The sequence below is a fragment of the Paroedura picta genome, chromosome 1 (assembly GCF_049243985.1).
Source record: "Paroedura picta isolate Pp20150507F chromosome 1, Ppicta_v3.0, whole genome shotgun sequence".
Lineage (NCBI taxonomy): Eukaryota > Metazoa > Chordata > Lepidosauria > Squamata > Gekkonidae > Paroedura > Paroedura picta.
The window spans coordinates 180542181-180561198 of NC_135369.1; positions in this window are offsets into that span (position 1 = coordinate 180542181).

Here is a 19018-nt window from a genome sequence, read left to right on the forward strand (position 1 = left end):
AAGCAAAGGTTGAATACACATTTTTCTTGGATGCTTTAGGATGCTTAGGGCTGATCCTGCGTTGAGCAGGGGGTTGGACTAGATGGCCTGTATGGCTCCTTCCAACTCTATGATTCTGTGATTCTCCAGTCTGAACATTCCCAAGTCCCTCCGCCTTTCCTCAAAGGTCCCGGATCATCCTTGTCTCCTCCATTTTGTCCATGTCCGTTTTGAAGGGAGGCCTCCAAAACTGCTCACAGTACTCCAGGTGGGGTCTGACCTATGCAGTAGACAGCAGGACTATGAGATTTTGATGTGAGGCCTCTGTTGATCTAGCCCAAAACGGCATTTGCCTTCTTTACCGCCGCATCACATCACATATAGAAGAAGAAGAGTTGGTTCTTATATGTCACTTTTCTCTACCCGAAGGAGGCTCAAAGCGGCTTATAGTCACCTTCCCTTTCCTCTCCCCACAACAGACACCCTGTGGGGTGGGTGAGGCTGAGAGAGCCCTGATATCACTGCCCGGTCAGAACAGCTTTATCAGTGCCGTGGCGAGCCCAAGGTCACCCAGCTGGCTGCCTGTGGGGGAGCGCAGAATCGAACCCGGCATGCCAGATTAGAAGTCCGCACTCCTAACCACTACACCAAACTGACTCTATAGTCGAAGGCCTTTATGAAACAAACATATATTTTTGTGTGTTCTTGCTACTGAGCTTAATGTTAGAGTAAATAAGCAACCTATGCCTGCGTATGGAATTTGTCTGAGTGTATTTGGCTTATTTTCTGTAACTGTACACGTTTCTCTTCATTTTAGTGCTGCAATTGGTTTCCAGTTGCAGTTGTCCAAACTACTAATTTAGGTGTTATAATAATACAGGTTCTTATGGGCAAAACAGTTCCACAGGACAGCTGTATGTATATGCTGCTGTTCACCTCCTTAGTTAGTACTAGTAATTTTACTGTCAGCGACAGGAGGTATGCAAGAAACTGTGCAGTTAGCAAGTCGATTCATCTGAAGGAAACACATTTTTCCTGTTTTCAGTTTTGTTCCCCAAAGCAATTTCTGAAAGTTTATTTTCCCCACTGGTTTCACTGGCGAACCCATACAGTTAAGCTGTAACATCTTTGCTTCCATCCAACTTGCCTGATTTCTTTTGGAAATTGTACTCATCCTCTGAGGCAGGGGTAGTCAATCTGCGGCCCTCCAGATGTCCATGGACTACAATTCCCAGGAGCCCCTGCCAGCATTCGCCAGCGAATGCTGGCAAGGGCTCCTGGGAATTGTAGTCCATGGACATCTGGAGGGCCACAGTTTGACTACCCCTGCTCTGAGGGATCTGTCCTGCCTCGTTTTCGGCAAAGGGGAGAAAGGGACCTGGTTTTGTAGGCACTTAAAAGCAAAACACATTTTCCAGCAATAACATATTTGCTTTGTGATAAACCTCTCAGGGCCCAGCATGGAGTTGCTTTTCCTGCTCACACTCATGCTCTCTCCTTCGCAACCTGTTCTTCTGTCCCTCCCCCCACCCCACCAGAGCTCGCTCCTCGTGGCACCACATTCTCAGAGGCTGCACATGGATTGATGCTAGCATTGAAATGTCAGGCAACCCAGGCCTCTAAGCAGCATGATTCAGACTGTGATTCATACAATCTGCTCGTGGATGCATTCCAGGGACCCTGGCAGGCAGGTGTTGGATGCTTTCGATTTCACACTCTCCCGCCTTCAAGCAGTATCTTTCCCCACAGGACAAGTCCACACCCCTGCTGCATCCTGTGTACAAAGACGGAGACAGAGAGACAGAGACAGAGAGAAGAAGAAGAAGAGTTGGTTCTTATATGCCGCTTTTCCCTACCTGAAGGAGGCTCAAAGCGGCTTACAGTCGCCTTCCCTTTCCTCTCCCCACAACAGACACCCTGTGAGGGAGGTGAGGCTGAGAGAGCCCTGATATCACTGCTCGGTCAGAATAGTTTTATCAGTGTTGTGTTGAGCCCAAGGTCACCCAGCTGGCTGCATGTGGGGGAGTGCAGAATCGAACCCGGCATGCCAGATTATAAATCCACACTCCTAACCACTACACCAAACTGGCTCTCAGAGAGAAAACAGATGCTCTGGGTACACCATTATGCTACTGGAATATGTAAAATGTGCAGGATGCATGATTAAACAGCATATAACAAATACCCTGCAGGGAACATCAGAGATGTATGGCTAGGAGAGTTAGAAGAGACGCTTTCTAGAATTTTTCAAATACTACCCTCCAGTGGCTCATTGGAGACTTCCTGCTCCTTCGAGCATACTTCCTTCCAGCTTGCCTACGGAACAGCAGTTGAACTGACAGAATGAACAACAGAAGTTTGATTGCAGACAACAGATAGCTAGACAGTTAGGACTCTCTCCTCTCTTCTTTCTACACAAAGTGTTGTTTTTTTTCATTTCTTAATTAAAAAACCAAAAAAAAAACAAAACATTTTCTGGGCAAGAGAGGATCAGAGGCGGTTGGCCATTGCCTGCCTCTGCGTTCCCAGCTCTGGGTTGCAAAATACCTAGAGACTTTGGGAGTGGGCAGAATTTGGGGTGGGGAAGGACCTCAGGGCGATTCTGCACCAATGGTGCAGCTAGGTTGTGAAGGGGAGATGGCAGGGGGGGGGGTTATTTGAAGGAAGGTGGGATTATATAACAACATAATCCCCCCTCCCCCCAAAAAGCTCAATTTCAGCCATGTGGCACCACAAAGCACTGTGGAACAAACTGGGGCATTTTTTGTCCCTGCTGGCATTCTGCGTCCACACGGGCCTGTGCCTGGCTAGACTCCGTTAGCCCCCGGGGGGGCTAAGGGAATGTGGGAAATATCCATGTTCCCTTAATGCATGGCAACAGAGCCCTAAAGTGCGCCAAGCCCAGGAAAGGGAGGGATCGGCAGCAATTTCATGTGGAAATAGGGGGGCTTTCCGCACCGGGATCCTTGTAGCAAATTGTTTGCTGAACGAAAAATCGCCATTTAAAATAGTGCAATTCGTCATTATGCATACCTGACTTTGTAGTGGAATCCAGTTGCGTTTCTATCGTTTCCCACAAGCTTCCGGTCTCAGCAAAAATCGCTAGAAAGGAAACGCTATTGCCGAGCTCGTCCCGCCCCTGGCTGTCAAGCAGCCAATGGGCAGCCATTAGCATGCTCCCAAACAGCCCCTTTCCCTTTAAGAAAGGTTTTTTAAAAAAAAAAAAAACACACCCATTGCAACGAATATGTGTTGATTTGTTGCAACGGAGAGACCCATCAGCTGGCAGGTGTGTTTGAGCTGTCGTTTCATCGTTGCCACGCTCCCCCCAAGTGAAAAAAAAAAATCCCCCCCCCCACGGGCCCGATTTTCGGCTGAAAACGGTGTAAAAAGTAAAGGGAAAATACATCAGCAAACGGGCTTCTCTGTTGTTTGTGCTTAGTGACTAAACAGCTCTGGGGAGGGACTGAAGCCGGGGAAGCCTCTAAACAGGCTTGCTGGTGGGTTGAACTTCGCTCGCTCGGAGAAAAAAAAATGGCGATCGCTTCGCCGGAAGATCAGAGGAGAGAGCCAGGGGGAGGGACTTTGTAGAAACCACAACAATGGTAACGCACAGAACTTTCCCGCTAGTGTTGCAGATTGGTTGCAGGAGTGTAGCGCTTTCCAGAGGGTGAATCCACTTTTGGGGATTTCCCTGAAAGTGCTACAAGGAAGCGCTTTTTGCGGATCGGTTTCAGGTGTGTGGCAGATTGTCAACGATGTTGTGCATAATGGCAAATCAGTAGCGTTTTCAATTGGCAACCATTGTGCGATTTTGAAGGCGTGCGAAAAGCCCCAGGGATTAGCCCCACTTCCATAGGAGCACCCACCTGGCCTCCCCTCTCCCGTGCAGAATCCAACTCAATGGAGTATAATGCTTTGGAGTCCACCTTCCCTGGCAGCCCTTTTCTCCAGGGGAACTGATCCCTGTCACCTGGCGATGAGCTATTATCCTGGGGGATCCCCAGGCCCCACCTGGTGACTGGCATCCTTACTGTGTAGTGACCCTGTGGTCTCCCATCCAAGACTTAACCAAGGTCAGCCATGCTTAGCTTCCAAGATGAAACAAGATCAAGCTTGCCTGGGCCAGTGTGCAAACCCTGGATGCTCTGATTTTCCTTCTCCACCAGGAAGGTTTTGTGTAGCTTTATCTAAGTAGGGACAAGTTCATGCCTCCCTTCCTTGCTATCCAGTTACAAAAAGCTTCCTCCTCCTCCTCTTCCTCCTCTTCCTCCTCTTCTAAAAGACTATTTTTTTACCATTGGCTTTAAATTTTAATAACCTTGTTTGAGAAGCCCAATATCCCATCCTCCATTTGTGCAGAGAGAAAAAAATCTTCAAAGGCATGCTTCTCTATTGGCCTTCTATTGGCCTTCGGAGACACAGAGATGTGTTTTTGCTCTGCTTTCGTTTGGAAAATAGATCCCTTGAATGCTCCTGGATGGTCTGTTGGCTCCTCTTCACCTGTTACTATGGCAATTTGATTATGCCAAGAAAAAAATGATTCCCTTCGTAGTGCTTTCAAACATATTTGGCTAATAACCGTGCTGTTTGCAAAAGAAAAAGGAAAAAGAAACATCACAATAAGGGAAGTGGCGAAGCCTATACGTTTGAGAGCAGAAGGTACACACAGCAAACGATTTAGAACTCATGAAGTTGTAAACAATCACATATGGGAAACTGTTGCTCATAAACTGGAAATGGGAGCACAAACTTATCTCTTAGCTATATGGCCAATATTTCGGCCTGTCCGCAAAACAGAAAACCAGGGACAATGTGGTCCCCGGTTGCTGATGGAATCTACAGAGAGAGGTGCTAGGATTGATTCTGTTGGGGAATTATAGAATCTGTCAATTAATTTTGATCTGTCAATTAATTTTAAGTATCTGGAGGAAGAAAATACTATAAATCAAGGGTCCCCAACCTGGGTAGAATCTGCACTCACATTTTTTTCCCCACTGTAAATCTTGCTGAATTCTGGTCGATTTGAACCCATATCTACAGCATTCTTTCCCCCGGAATTTAAACACGTCTCCCTTCTGCATTTGCATTGTCCCAATTTTCAGTCTCCTTCCAGCTTGATTGGGGGGTTGGGGGGGGGTCGGGTGAGGTTCCACCTTGCATTGAAGGAGCGCAAGGCTGGAGAGGGCTTTATTTCCTGCCTTTTGACTCCTGAGTCTACAGCTGAGTCTGGAAGACTGGGGACGAAGGTCAGCAGACTAAAGGTCAGTTGCAACAGTTTTTATATGGCTGGCCCTGTCTCCTGAGGCCCTGAAGCCCCCCCCCCTCCTACTACGACTGACACTAATCTGCCTAACCCAGTGGGTCCCAGTAAGTGTTGAGCTGAGGCTCTTGCAATTCCATTTTCTATTGTTATGTTAGGTTATTGTTGTCATAATATTATCACTGTTATGACTGTTATCACCTGTTACCATATGGTATCTGTATCTTTTCCTGTTCCCTGTAAACCACCATGAGCCTTCAGGGTGGGTGGTATATAAATAGGATGGATGGATGGATGGATAATCGTTCGTAACTTTGTTTTTCCCATGTGAACAAGACAATCAGAGATGTGGATCACTTATTTAGCACAGCATTAATACAATATCCAGTGACTTGTGGATACTGCCGTTAACGGCTGCAAGGTCCACAGCTGAATTGTGCCCGGCAACGAAGTGGCTGATGCAGTATTGGAGAAATGTCATCTGCCCATCCAGTTCCAGGTCATATCTGACTGCCGCAGTCTGCACCCGTGATTGTCTCAGAATTGCTTTCAAAGGCAGCCCCGTGTACCAGTAGATCAGCCCCACAGTTACCGGGACATGAGTGACAGAGGTTGAGAGCATGATTTCTGGGAAAGGCTGCATCTGTTTGACCAGTCTGGGCTGTAAAAGGGCGCCCTTCTCTCCCTCTGCTTTCCAGGCATCCACACATTTCTTTCTCCTTACTCCATAGCACCTTAAAGACTAAGGTCTATGAGGCACAATTCTTCATGGACAAGAACTGGATCTATCAGACATGTTTAACAGGGAAGAGTCACTAACAGCTTAAAGCAGGGATTCCCATCCAGGGGTCTGCAGACCTCCATGGGTCCGTGGGAGCTCCAGAGAGGGTCCATGACCTTTCCCCTCCTGCCTTAATGGACTTGGACACACGTTAGGTAACCAGCTGCTTCCATTGCCCCTCCTCCAGAGCGCGATTTCTCTTGTGGTTTCTGGGTCTTGGAGGAGGTGGAGCCTCCCATTTTAAGCCTCCTCCTGTCTTCCCACTCCCAGCAGCCCTTCTCAAGCCTGCCTATTAAAACAGGCAGTGATGTCTCTTCTGGGTAGCTTGGGAGGGCCAGCTGACTGCACTACTGGGGCTCCTTGCAGCCTGAAAAATTATTTCAGGGGCTCCTCCATGGTCAAAAGGTTGAAAAAGGCTGGGTTAAAAGGCTGTCTGGGTTTTTTTCTCTTATGGGTTTTCCTGCATTGTGACATGCTAAAAAAGCTGAGACAAAATATTCTGGAACCGGGTGAGGTTTTTGGTAATTTTTTAAACCCCTGTTGTTTACTTAGGCGGGTGTCTTATTCTCATACATGCTGTTAAGATTCCCGTTTCCATATTAAGCCGATCTTTTATAGAGACACTGTAGGGTACAAAGAGGCACAAAAGAGGCAGTAAGCATTTTGAAAACAACTCTGCTTTAATTTGGTTGCTCAGATATTTAAAACAGGAGAAGCTGTCTGAGGGATGATGATTCTGGGGAGGGGGCTAGCTGAACCACAACCTGGGGCATCGTCCATGCAAAGGTTTTGCTCCAATTTGGCCAAAATGGGGGCTTTTCGTCATGCGATAAATATAGTGAAACGCTTACCTTGTGAAGAAGCTATATTCCGGCTGTTCCGCATGACGTCAGCAACCTCCTGCGTCTGGCCAGCAAACTTCTCGCTACATCCGCCATTTTAAAGCGACAGTTGGGGAATCACATAAAGTGGTTTCACCAAATTAAAAGCGCTTTCCCCCAGCAGACAAACAGCAGGACACTGGCAAAAGATAGGTATGGAGGCAAAGAAGCTATACATCCATCTCCAATGTCCCGATCTTGCACCTGCCTCCCTCTCCCTTCTTCTGGGAGACGGGAAATGCTTTTTTAAAATGGAGAACAGCCTGGAGCAACGAATAGGTGGACATGCACCTTGGCTGAGATTGTCTGTGCCTCTATGAAGATTTGGATAGGTGTTTAAATGAATAAATCTATTTAAAATATAAATGGCGATCCCGGGAAGTTCATCTGTCAATCAGCCATGCTAGGAGGGGATTGGCTGGCCAAAGTGATTGACAGTGGAAGGCAGGCCAAAGCGCAACAAGACTAAAGCAGGAAAAGCGGCCAGAAACATGCGAAACAGACCGAGGAGTGCCGGTGAGTCATGATTATTTCTTGTGCTTCGCAGTATAGCAGGCTTCACATTACAATGCCCAATGTGTGGAAAAGCCCTGGGTTTTATATTTGGTGTGTGTGTGTGTGTGGGGGGAAGAGTCCAAATGACATTTCCCCCCCCCCTCCAATCATCCACTTTCCATGTTCCCCCTGCTTTCCTATGGTATATCCCAAATCTGATTTGGCTTTGGCTTGGTCTTTTTGCGAACATGGCAGTCAAAGTATGTTTCTATGCCGCACACATGGGAAGGCGCACATTTTTGTAGGTCCTTTCCAAATTGGAGCCATTCTCCCTGCCAGATCCACTGGTATGATCTAAGGATCCCTCCAAGGAACCTTTCCTCCCACTTAAAGAGCCATTTAACGTAGGATGAAACTTCCTTAGGGTACAGGAAAGCTTCAGACTTGGATTAGTAAAGTAGAAGGACATAGTGATATAGTGGTTATGATGGCCCAGGGCCTGATCTGGGCATTTTGGGATGGTTTGCCTAGTGTGCAGTACCAAAATAGAATGACCACTAGACTGGAAAGCCTTTTATGATTTTATTCAACTGCAGAAGAATAAAATGACACAGGTGGGTTGGTACCGAAGGAGCCTGTGTGTAGAACATAGGATCAATCCATCGAAGGTGGGGAAAGATGATGCTTTTTGGGGTCAAACCAATAACCTAGGGTCTCCACCCCCTGCACATCCCACAGGACCAACCCATTGTATCCAAGCCAGCTTCCCGGAAAGGTCACAAAAGGCAACTTTCCCGTTCTTTCCCAATCCTCTGGTAGCATAAACAACGGCATGATATAAACAATTGCCTCTGGCCTTGAGAATAGGACATATATGCCTTGGCAACAGACAAGGCTGCTAAGAACAAGTGAACAAGTTAGATTTCAAAACAGTTATGAAATAGTTTTCTATACTGAACAAAAGTTCATTTCTCACTCCATCAGTTAAGAGCAGCAGAGTCTAGTCTGGACCGCTTCCTCCTTAGGAAATATAAATTCCTGTGAGAACGGTGTACAAATCTTTACAATTGCTTCCCATAATACTTGGGAAAGGCCCCCGTGGGTGGAGCACTGTCCGGGACTGAGCTTTTGCCTGTATGGGCCGATCTGGCCGTGCCCAGCTTTGCTGGGTGCAACCGGATTGGGCCGGCCCCTGGAGCATCTGCCTCCAGGAGCTGGCTGTGAGCCGCCTAGCCAGCTCTGCAACCAGATGCAGTCTGGCCACCGAGGACGCTGTTCCTCTGCTGGCCTGCTTTGGCCACCGGCCCATTGTGCCAGCCAGTGGCCGCACCGGCCACCTCCAGAGATGTCAGCCCACCCTCCACCAGAGCTACGGGCTCGCCTGCTGCACACCTCAACCCCTAGCTGCCTTGCCCTTCCCCCAGCCGCCAGCAGGCCTCATGCCTCCAGCACCGCGTGCCAGCATGCCCGCCTCCACCTGCCTAGCCCCAGCCGCCAGCCACAACTCCCACTCCTCCATCAGGGCCTTCCGCTAGCCCCTGTTGCATTCTTGGATGCAAAGGGCTATTTTCCTAATTTAATAAATAATAATAATAACCCTCAGAGCCTCTTGTGGCGCAGAGTGGTAAGGCAGCCGTCTGAAAGCTTTGCCCATGAGGCTGGGAGTTCAATCCCAGCAGCCGGCTCAAGGTCGACTCAGCCTTCCATCCTTCCGAGGTCGGTAAAATGAGTACCCAGCTTGCTGGGGGGTAAACGGTAATGACTGGGGAAGGCACTGGCAAACCACCCCGTATTGAGTCTGCCATGAAAACGCTAGAGGGCATCACCCCAAGGGTCAGACATGACCCGGTGCTTGCACAGGGGATACCTTTACCTTTACCTTAATAATAACCCTCAGAGAGGCTCAAATTATCAGAAGGAGGAGGTATCTTTAATACCAAAATTGTATGATTCTTTTTGCATTTCTTGTTAGCCACCCTGAGCCAAGCAGGGTATAAATACAATTTTATTATTACTTAGAATAGTCGATGGTTGTTGGGACCCTGGAATGGCTCTGTGGATGTACTGCTGAATGCTACTGGCAGATTATTATAATATATAACTCAGTATCTATTATAAGATTAGTAGCCTGTGGAGCAGGTAAGTGATAGGCATCTTCCCCTCCCACCTGATCTAGCGATGATTAAAATGAAAGGATGAAAATCAGAAGTGAGCCTTGTTTCCTGTCCTTTCAAGCCAGATGTTTGACAGATATTTTCTGGGTACCGTAGCAGTCCACACCATCTGTCTGGCCTGAACAGGAAACAGAAACATATCCTAATATAGAAACAGATTAATGCACACTTCAGTTCTGTGACATTTCTTCCCTGTTGATTCATTGAACGGGAACAGCGGAGGAGATATCAGCGTGTCATTCTGTTGAGTTTATGCACATTTCTTTTTCTCCTAGACCAATATTTTCTGATCATATGCAGAACAGGAGCATCTTTGGAAGGGACACACCACACCAGTGCTCAAGACAGTACTACCAAATTTCGTATTAGATGAAGCATCCTTGAAAAAGCTCATGCAAGACGCTGCAGATCGGAGGTCTGTTTTAAAAAGGGTTGCCAGCTGGAGTCTGGGAAATTCCTGGAGATTTGGGAGTACAGCATGGGGAGGGCAGGGTTTGAGGAGAAGAGGGACCTCAAAGAGATATAATGCCATAGATTCCACCCTTCAGAGTGGCCATCTCCTCCAGGGGACTGCTCTCTGCTACCCGGAGATTAGAATTGGAAGGATCCTGTTTGAGATTTTGCTTTGAGATTCCTTAAGATGGACAAAAGCAGAGTATTAAAAGCTACTCTTGAGAGCCAGGGTAGTGGTGGATTCTGATCTGGAGAACTGGGTTTGATTCCTTCTTCTTTCTCCATGTGAAGCCTGCTGGGTGGCCCGTGAGCCACTCACAGCTCTCTCAGGGCTCTTTCAGCTTTACAGAGTGTCTGTTTTGGGAGGGGGGGGGAAGGGCAGCCAATTGTAAGCTGCTTTGAGACCCCTTCAGGTAGTAAAAAGCTGTGCTCTTCTCCTTCAGAGACGGGACTCAGGGCTTGGCTGACTTTCCCGCTGACTTTTAAAAAGTGATACTCCATTTACTCCTAAAACTACAGCGTGGAAGGAAGAGGGAGAGGGAGTGCATGGATTTCCCCCTCAACCCACCTTTTCCCCTCTTTAAGAAATCTCGTCCAAAGATATCCCTCTCCCCCCCACTGCCACGGGAGAAAAAAAATTACTTCTGTTCACCATTAATCACTAACCGTAACATTTTTAGTCCCCTTATGCGTTTGTGAACGGCAATCGAAGCCAAAGGACTCCGTTTGTTATTCTAGCAAGGCTGTTGTGTTTGCAGATCTGCTGAGGACTGAGCTTGACGCCCGAGGCAGGATCCAAGCAGATGTGTAATTGACCAGTGAGCCAGTAGATCCCGTCTGCAGGATCCAGTCATTTCAAACCTGTAACGACCAATGGCGTGCACAGGTGGGAAGACCCATTGTCTGATTGTGTATATGAATTGGGGGCTTTCAGGGGGAGGTTAGTTCATTCGCAACTTGTACCACGCTGAGATCTTAATAAAAAGAGCTGTTTGCACACCCAGTGTCCTGGCTTCCTTCAAGCCCATACATTTAACAAAGGCATTATTTGTTCTTCGTTATGCTGCATATTTGTTGAATATCTTCATGACGCTGTTTACTAACTCACTGCTAATTTACTCCCTCCTTATATCCGTACTCTGATTATTCCTATTTCATTGCCTGAGGAAGCGTGCATGCACACAAAACCTCACACCTTGCATAAAACTTTGTTGGTCTTAAGGTGCCACCGGACTCAAATTTTGTTCTCCCCACAACAGACACCCTGTGTGGTGGGTGAGGCTGAGAGAACTATGACTGGCCCAAGGTCACCCAGCTGGCTGCATGTGGAGGAGTGGGGAATCAAATCCAATTCTCCAGATTAGAGACAGCCATTCTTAACCACTACACCACCCTGGCTCTCCATTTCTTCTCTTTCGCATCCCCCTATCAATTTAATTCCCCCTATCAATTTAATATGAGCCTCCTGTGGCGCAGAGTGGTAAGGCAGCAGACATGCAGTTTGAGGCTCTGCCCATGAGGCAGGGAGCTCAATCCCAGCAGCCGGCTCAGGGTTGACTCAGCCTTCCATCCTTCTGAGGTCAGTAAAATGAGTACCCAGCTTGCTGGGGGGTAAACGGTAATGACTGGGGAAGGCACTGGCAAACCACCCCGTATTGAGTCTGCCAAGAAAACGCTAGAGGGCGTCACCCCAAGGGTCAGACATGACTCGGTGCTTGCACAGGGGATACCTTTACCTTTATCAATTTAATTCCTTTCTTATCAGGACATTTTAATGACAATGATAGTGCTGACTGCTTCAACAGAGTCTACTTTAAGCGTTCCAAGCACAGTAATCTTCGTAGCGACTCTCAAAAACAGGCCAGCAGCCTCCTCCCCGTGTTACAGAAGGGGTAACCAAAGAAAGAGAAGCTTGACGAGAGCTTCAAAACTTCCCTCTGGTTTCTTTCTTTTTTTTTTAAGCCAACAGTGATCCGGCCAGAAGAACAAAGGTGCTTAAATCCTTTCATCTATAGAAACAGTCTGCTTAAAACTGCCCTTCCATGTGCTGCTAGTTTCCCCTGGGATCAATATTGCCGTGCAAGCTCACCTTCCAAAACAGCCTTTTTCTTTAGAAGTGGGATAAATGTTTTCAATAAATAAATGATTTTCATGCTCTGGAAATCTTTATCCCCCACACTTGGAAGTTGGCAACTCTGCACCCCATAGCTTACTCCTTAGTCTTCCACCCCCTCCCTTTCCTATCTTTTCCTCCTCTACTGACTTACTCCCTCCCCCCAACCTTCTGCCACCAATTTCTCCCCTCAACTACTGGTTGTATGAGGTTGCTAGGCAACCCCATAATGCTGATGACCATAACCTTGCGAATCTTGTGCAGAATCATTTTTTGAACTTGCAATGTGTCTTTTTTTTTTTTTAAGCAGCAAACATCTCTTCTCTGTTGGGGGGGGGGATTTTTGGTTTCCCTTAGGTTTGTGGAAACATCTCCTCTTTCTGGACTGGGCCCCATTGGGCAGATCGTTTGATTCTGACTCTGGGACAGAGTTGAGAATTAGATACACAATTGGGGTTGTCATGTAATTTGATAGCTGAAACAACTGTTTGAAAAAGCCCTCCGAAATTCTGCTGTTTTTAATTAGTTCTGCAAAAATGAGTGCTACAGGACAGAAGAACACATCTCTTATATCTCTTCAAGAACAGGCTAGAAAGGGAGATTGCAGAAATGCAAGTTATTACAACACTCAAAACTATGACATACCCTGGACTCAACAAGGATGTAGGTTTTTTATCTCACTAATTTTGAGTTTAACTCCTTGGCCTTGGGAGGAGATAGTTGCCAGCCAGCAATTGCCTTGCAGGAATGTTTCACACTTGTATGGAGACAGAGGGGGGCCAGCAGCAAATGGTGGGGTGGAGGCCTTTGATCCCTGACATAGACAGTTTTATTTCTCCTATGTTTTTGTGAACTACAACTGAATTCCAGGGGACTGATAGGCTGTTTTGGCAAAGAATTATCATCTGGCTGTATTTGGATGTGTGACACAGTCTACTAATTTAACAGAATTAATTTTTTGCTATATATTTCCACTATGAAGGGAGTTCATAGTCTGAGGAAGAGTGCTTGCACTCGAAAACTCACGCCTTGAATAAATCTTTGTTGGTCTTAAACGTGCCACTGGACTCACTCTGATTTCATTATATCTCTTATGGAATCGAATGTGGAGCCCAATAGAGCTGGGCTAGTGCTCCTAAGTTCTATATTAGCTCAACCTTGCCCCAATTAGTATTGCTTCTAAGAGCAACATAACAGCTGCAAATTAAGCTCAAACTCTTCATACTAGAAAAATGAACCTGATTTGCAAAATTACTCTTCCCTTGCCAATAAAAACATTATGTGTTAGCAGTACCAGCTACTGAAACAGCAGATTCTGTCTTTTCTATAGGTACCACTTGGGTAAGCAGATGCTAATTGGCAGTGAAAACGGCCAACATTAATTGTTGTATTGTGTTTACATGGACAGTTCTTTGTAAAAAAAAAAAAAAAAGAGTCAAGATTTGCTTAGTTAAGTTTGCAAGCGGTTAAAGGATGGTGGACTGCAATTTGGTTAACTTCCCCACTCCTCCTCCATGTGCAGCCAGCTGGATGACGTTGGGTTCATCCAGTTCTCTTAGAGCTGTTCTCACAGTGCTTTTCCCCACCCACCTACCTTACAATATCTGTTGTGGGGAGAGGAAGGGAAAGGTGTTTGTAACCCACTTTGGGACTTCTTCAGGTAGGGAAGGTATTAAAAAAAAACAGCTTTTCTTATCACTTTAAAAGCTCTCGCTATCCAAATGGTGGAAACAAAAACGAATTGTGGAAACATGGAGACAATGAAAAGAGGAATCATTGTTAACTACTATTAACTAATTGCATTTGGGGAGGGTTTAGAATGCTTTAATTAAATTAATAAACATTAGCAGGAGCAGGATTAGTTCAAGATATTATGCTTCCCCCATGAAAGGACACCCTTCTAGGGTTTGCTCTGCTACACTTACTGGCTGGATCCAACCCAAGCCCCTGCAGTGTTGGCCCAGGGCTTAGATTGGAGCCCTGGAGCGGGGTGCTGGTCCCCTCCCGTGAGGCTGATGCCTGAAGTAAACAAGAGAGGGGGGTGGGGCCTGCACGGAGCTTTTATTGCAATCCCAGGTCGATTCAGTCCCTGCTGTCTACACAGAATGCGATTTCCGTTTTGATTTTTGGCTATTTAAATTTCCACTCTGCAACAAACATGATTGATCCAGAGTGACCTTACCTTTTCTTCGCGATATCCTGGAGTGCTTTTAACCTTCGATACTTTAAAAACTGCATGACTAAAGGTGCAGCTCTGCTTTCCCCCAAACTAACTTGCTTCTGAGCCTCCAGCATTGTACAAAACCCCTGCTTGCTCGGGGCGTCAGTTCAAATACTTCCTGGTTGTGAAACTTTCCTCCCAAGATTTATTTTTTCTTTGTTTCCCTCTGGAATCTGTGCTCCAGAACCAGCAGAGATTTGCCTCTTCTCTGAGAGGATGCTGGCTGGCTGGCTGCTTGAAACTGGTAGCCTCTAATCTGGCAAGCCAAGTTTGATTCCCTGCTCCTCCACATGCAACCCGCTGTGTGACCTTCACCTACTCACAGTCCTGTTAGAGCTGTTCTCACAGAGCAGTTCTGTCAGAGCTCCTCCAGCCCCACCTACCCCACAGGGTGTTTGTTTTGGGGAGAGGAAGGGAAGGCGATTATAAGCCGCTTGGAGACTCCTTCTGGCAGTGAAAAGAGGGGTATAAAAACCAACTCTTCTTCTTGGCTGAAACACTGGCTATAACTACATATTCTGAAAATGACGCTGACCTTGCTTATTGTGAGGGAGATAGAATCAGCACTCTAATCTGCTCCAGCCTGGAGCGAATCACTTCATCTCTTCCTCCCCACTGAAAGAGGGGAGCCGCAAAAAAAAAGTAGCGAAATTATTACTGTTATTGAAATGATTACATTTATTTCCTGAGCTGTCTTGAGAGCCACAGAGAAGATTACAGTATTGGCCAAACATAGACAACTGCAGTATAAAAACAGAAATGTAAAATAAATCAAATGATTACAAGTCTTAAAACAAGAGTTAAACTAATTGTCTGCTCCTCCTGGCATGGGAAAGGTCATAAAGAGTGGGCTGGTGGGTTCTTACAGGGAGACAAGTCAATTCGATGCTTTTAGGCCTCAACCACAGCTCTAAATCACTGCCGTGTGAAAAGGAGCAGACTGTGGTGTGGGGGACAGGGGGATGCAGTTGCCAGATCAAGACTGGAAACCCCTGAAGATTTGGAGACGGAGATTGGGGAGGACAGAGACCTCAGTGGGTTACAACTTCATACAGTCCAACTTCTATAGCAGCCAGGGCTGGGCGGTTCGGCGTCCAGAGTGGACATTCGCACCTGAAGCAGCCAGCGTCAGGGTGCAAACAGCCGCTCCGGGTGCAAACAGCCGCTTCGAATGCCAAACCGTCAAATCCAGTGCTGAGGGTCGGCAGCATTCAGAAGAACATGCCATGGAAAACTGGCTTCAGCGACCGAAAGGGTGAATTGCCCCAAATCTCCCCATTCATGGTGACACACACAAAGTGCTTTTAGCCACACCCTTCACCCTGGTGCTGGGTGACCAGTTCTGCTGGAAGATTCCTTGGTCCTCAGATGGGCTGTGTCCGCACTAGGGGTATCGTTCGGATTTGCATTTTTAAAGGATCGAGTTTTTGAGCCTTTTCCGCACTGAAATGTGTCTCTTCAGGCACAGTACCCAATTGCCCTCTTATTTGCCCCACTGCAAAGGCATCGCGAATTTCAGCCTGGGAAAGAGGGGGAGGGAAGCCTGAACGTAAAAAGGCTGCCATTGACTTGCGGCATCCAAAGGAAATCCAAAGCGAGGCTAAAACAAGGCATATCTCCTAATGCAGAAACAGCCTTGGAGAACACACTCCGAAAGAAAATATGTAGAAAAGAGAATGCACAACAGTCTCGAAAAATAAACGGGAAGTCTCTAAGCAACTTCTGGCAAGGCCGTTTTTCAACATAAAGTCTTCCTCGGGGTTTATATATTTTACCACGGCTGTGTTTCCATGGAGAATAACGTTTCATCGGAGCATACAACATCAATTTGTCAAAAAATTAAGAGACATTTCCTTTGGGGAAAAAATTATTAAAAATGTTTCCTTATATCTTTTCAGCCTCAAACGTTTGGGAGCATTATTCCACCCCCACCGTTTGGACTTTTTTTGGTTTGTTTCCCTCACATTTAACTTCCAGGTAGAGTCTAGAGATTGCCCTGAATTACCACTGACCTCCAGACAACAGGGATCACTCCCCTTGAAAAGAAAATGTCTGCTTTAGGGGCACAATAAAATCAGGGCCATTCCGCACAACGACCAATATTGCCAAATGTTTGCAGTATGCAGAAATGCTATATTTAATAGTGGAATTTCGTCATACCGCATACCTTCAATTTTTGCGGTTCAAGTCCCAATAGCGATCTATTCATTCCCCACAGGTTTCCGGTCTCGCCGGAATTGCAACAAAGGAGGTGATATTTTTCTGTGCTTTTTTCCCGCCCCTGGCCGTCAATCAAACAGAACAGTCAATGAACTGTTGTGTTCGTGCTCCCAAAAATACCCTTTCCCTTAAAAAACTGTTTTTTAAAAACCCGAAAACACCAGTAGCAATGAATATTTGTTCATTCAGTGTCTAAGAAAGACCTTTCCCACTGGTATAGGAGCTGCTGCTTAATTGTTTACATGCTCTTCAAGTAAAAAAAAGAAATCTCCCCCCCCCCCCGATGGGTGCAATTTCTGGCAAAATTACGGGCAGAGTCGAATGGGGGGCTTTAAAGATAATTGCAGAAGGGAGCTTTGTTTCACTCTTAAGCACTTCTGAATTGCTTGCGGAGGGACTTCAGCTGCTTTCTTATTGTTAACTAGTATCAAAGCTTTGAAAAGCTTCCTTTTGGGCAGAAAAGCCCTCTCGCCAGCTCTGCAAGGTGGCGAGAGGGCTTTGCAGCCCAAAAGGAAGGAAATCCTCCCACCCCAGGCCCCGCAGCCGCTTCCCTTTGGCCCCCAAAGCCCTCTTGCCCCCTGGGGCACTTACATGTGTCTTGGGCAGCGTCCAGTGGCAATCTGTCGAAATGGCGGCAGAGAGCCCCTGGCTGGTTGTGTGGGCGGAGAGTGGGCATGGCCGGTCCAAGGCAGGGCCCAATCGGGACGAGTGCCCACTCTCCGCCCACTTAGGCCTTAGCGCATTATTACTAACAGCAAGCCCACTGTTACAGATAGCTCTAGCATACCCACTGGGGTCCCTCCCCAGCCCAAACCCTACCTTCCCAGACTCCACCCCCAAATCTCCATGAATTTCCCAATCCAAAGTTAGCCACCCGAGTTGGGAGTGCACGTGTTTGACTGACACATGGATGAAATCCCTCCTGCCTCCTGCTCCAGAATTACTGAGGTTTTCAGCATACTGGGACATACTATTTTAAGCTGGAACCGAATCTCTTGTAACAGCTTGTTTCTCCTACATTGCCCACATAAAGAACTATAGACTGCTGGTGTAATTGAGGCAATTTAGGACAAAATGACTAAAGTCACAGCAAGTCATCTGCTCTTGCTTATCTGGAAAGGCAGAAAAAAAATATTACCTAAAATATGGTCAGTCCTTCGCATGGTTTGCCTCAAGCTGTTCGGAAGAGATAGCCCAAGAGGTTTGAAGGTCTCGAGGTCTGATTGCTGGTGGCTGACTTGTAAATCCAGTTTGCACAATCAGGGCTTGCTCACATGGCCATCTCTTTGTTTGGGGGCCAGTGTTCATTACTCCCCCCGCCAAAAGGGGAGGGGGATAATCCAATGCTTATATCAGCCTTTCTCAACGTTTTGTACCTTTGAGAAACCCCTGAAACCTTCTTCAGGCTTCAAAAAAATCCCAGAAGTGGCACGATCGTGCAGAATACGGTTTGGAAGCAGAGCTGTGGACACACCCACCCGGGGCCTCTCCCCTTCCCACCCCCTCCAGGCCCATCATTGGCCATTGGGGCGGGGCAGGTTGACATGACCCTATACAGTCATATCACCAGTAAAATATCTAACAAATTTAAAACGTACATTAAAAATGAATTAGCTCTCACCCATTTGGGAAACCCTTCAAGAGCTGTCAAGGAACCCCAGGGCTTCATGAAACCTTGGTTGAGAAAGCCTGGCTTATATTCATTCTGGTTTCCTCATGGCTCCCCAATTAATCCTGTTGAGCAGGGGTGGGCTGGGAGGGGAAAAAAGGGTGGTCAGCCTCCCGCTGGAGATCTCCCACTGTTACAACTAGGGTTGTATGCTTCGGTTCAGTGCTGCAGCACATAGAGGAGGGATGGCAGCAGTGCGTCAGCTGGCGGCCGCACGAAGGCACAGAGCTCTGCACCTGTGTGCAGCTGCTGGCTGGTGTACCGCCATTGCCTCTTCTCTCTGCGCAGGCTTCAGTGATCACCAAGGAGATTGAACCGTGCCAAAGCACACACCTCTACTTACAATTGATCTCCAGGAGAAAGAGTTCAGTTCACCAGGAGAAAAGGGCTGCTCTGGAAGGTGAACTCTATGGCCGGGGAACTTTGAAGTCCCTCCCCCTCTCCAAGCACCACCCCTCTCAGTCTCTGCCCCTTCCCCAAATCTACAGGCATGTTCCAACCCAGAGCTGGCAGCCCTAGGGGAAAACAGCCTAGGGAAATGGCTCCATGTGGCCTGGCCCTGAAAGGAGGCAGAAGGGCAGAGCCTGCCTAGTTAGCACCCTGTGCAACTTGGCTCTGCACCTCCTTTGCCGTGTGGGACTTGGCCAGTTGCCTCCTTCTCTGCCCTGTGCTAGGCTCAGCTGTGCTCCAGCCTGTTCCAGGCTTGGCTACATCCTAGAGTTGACAGCTACGGTTTTGGAAGTCCATGGAGATTTGGGGACAGAGTAGA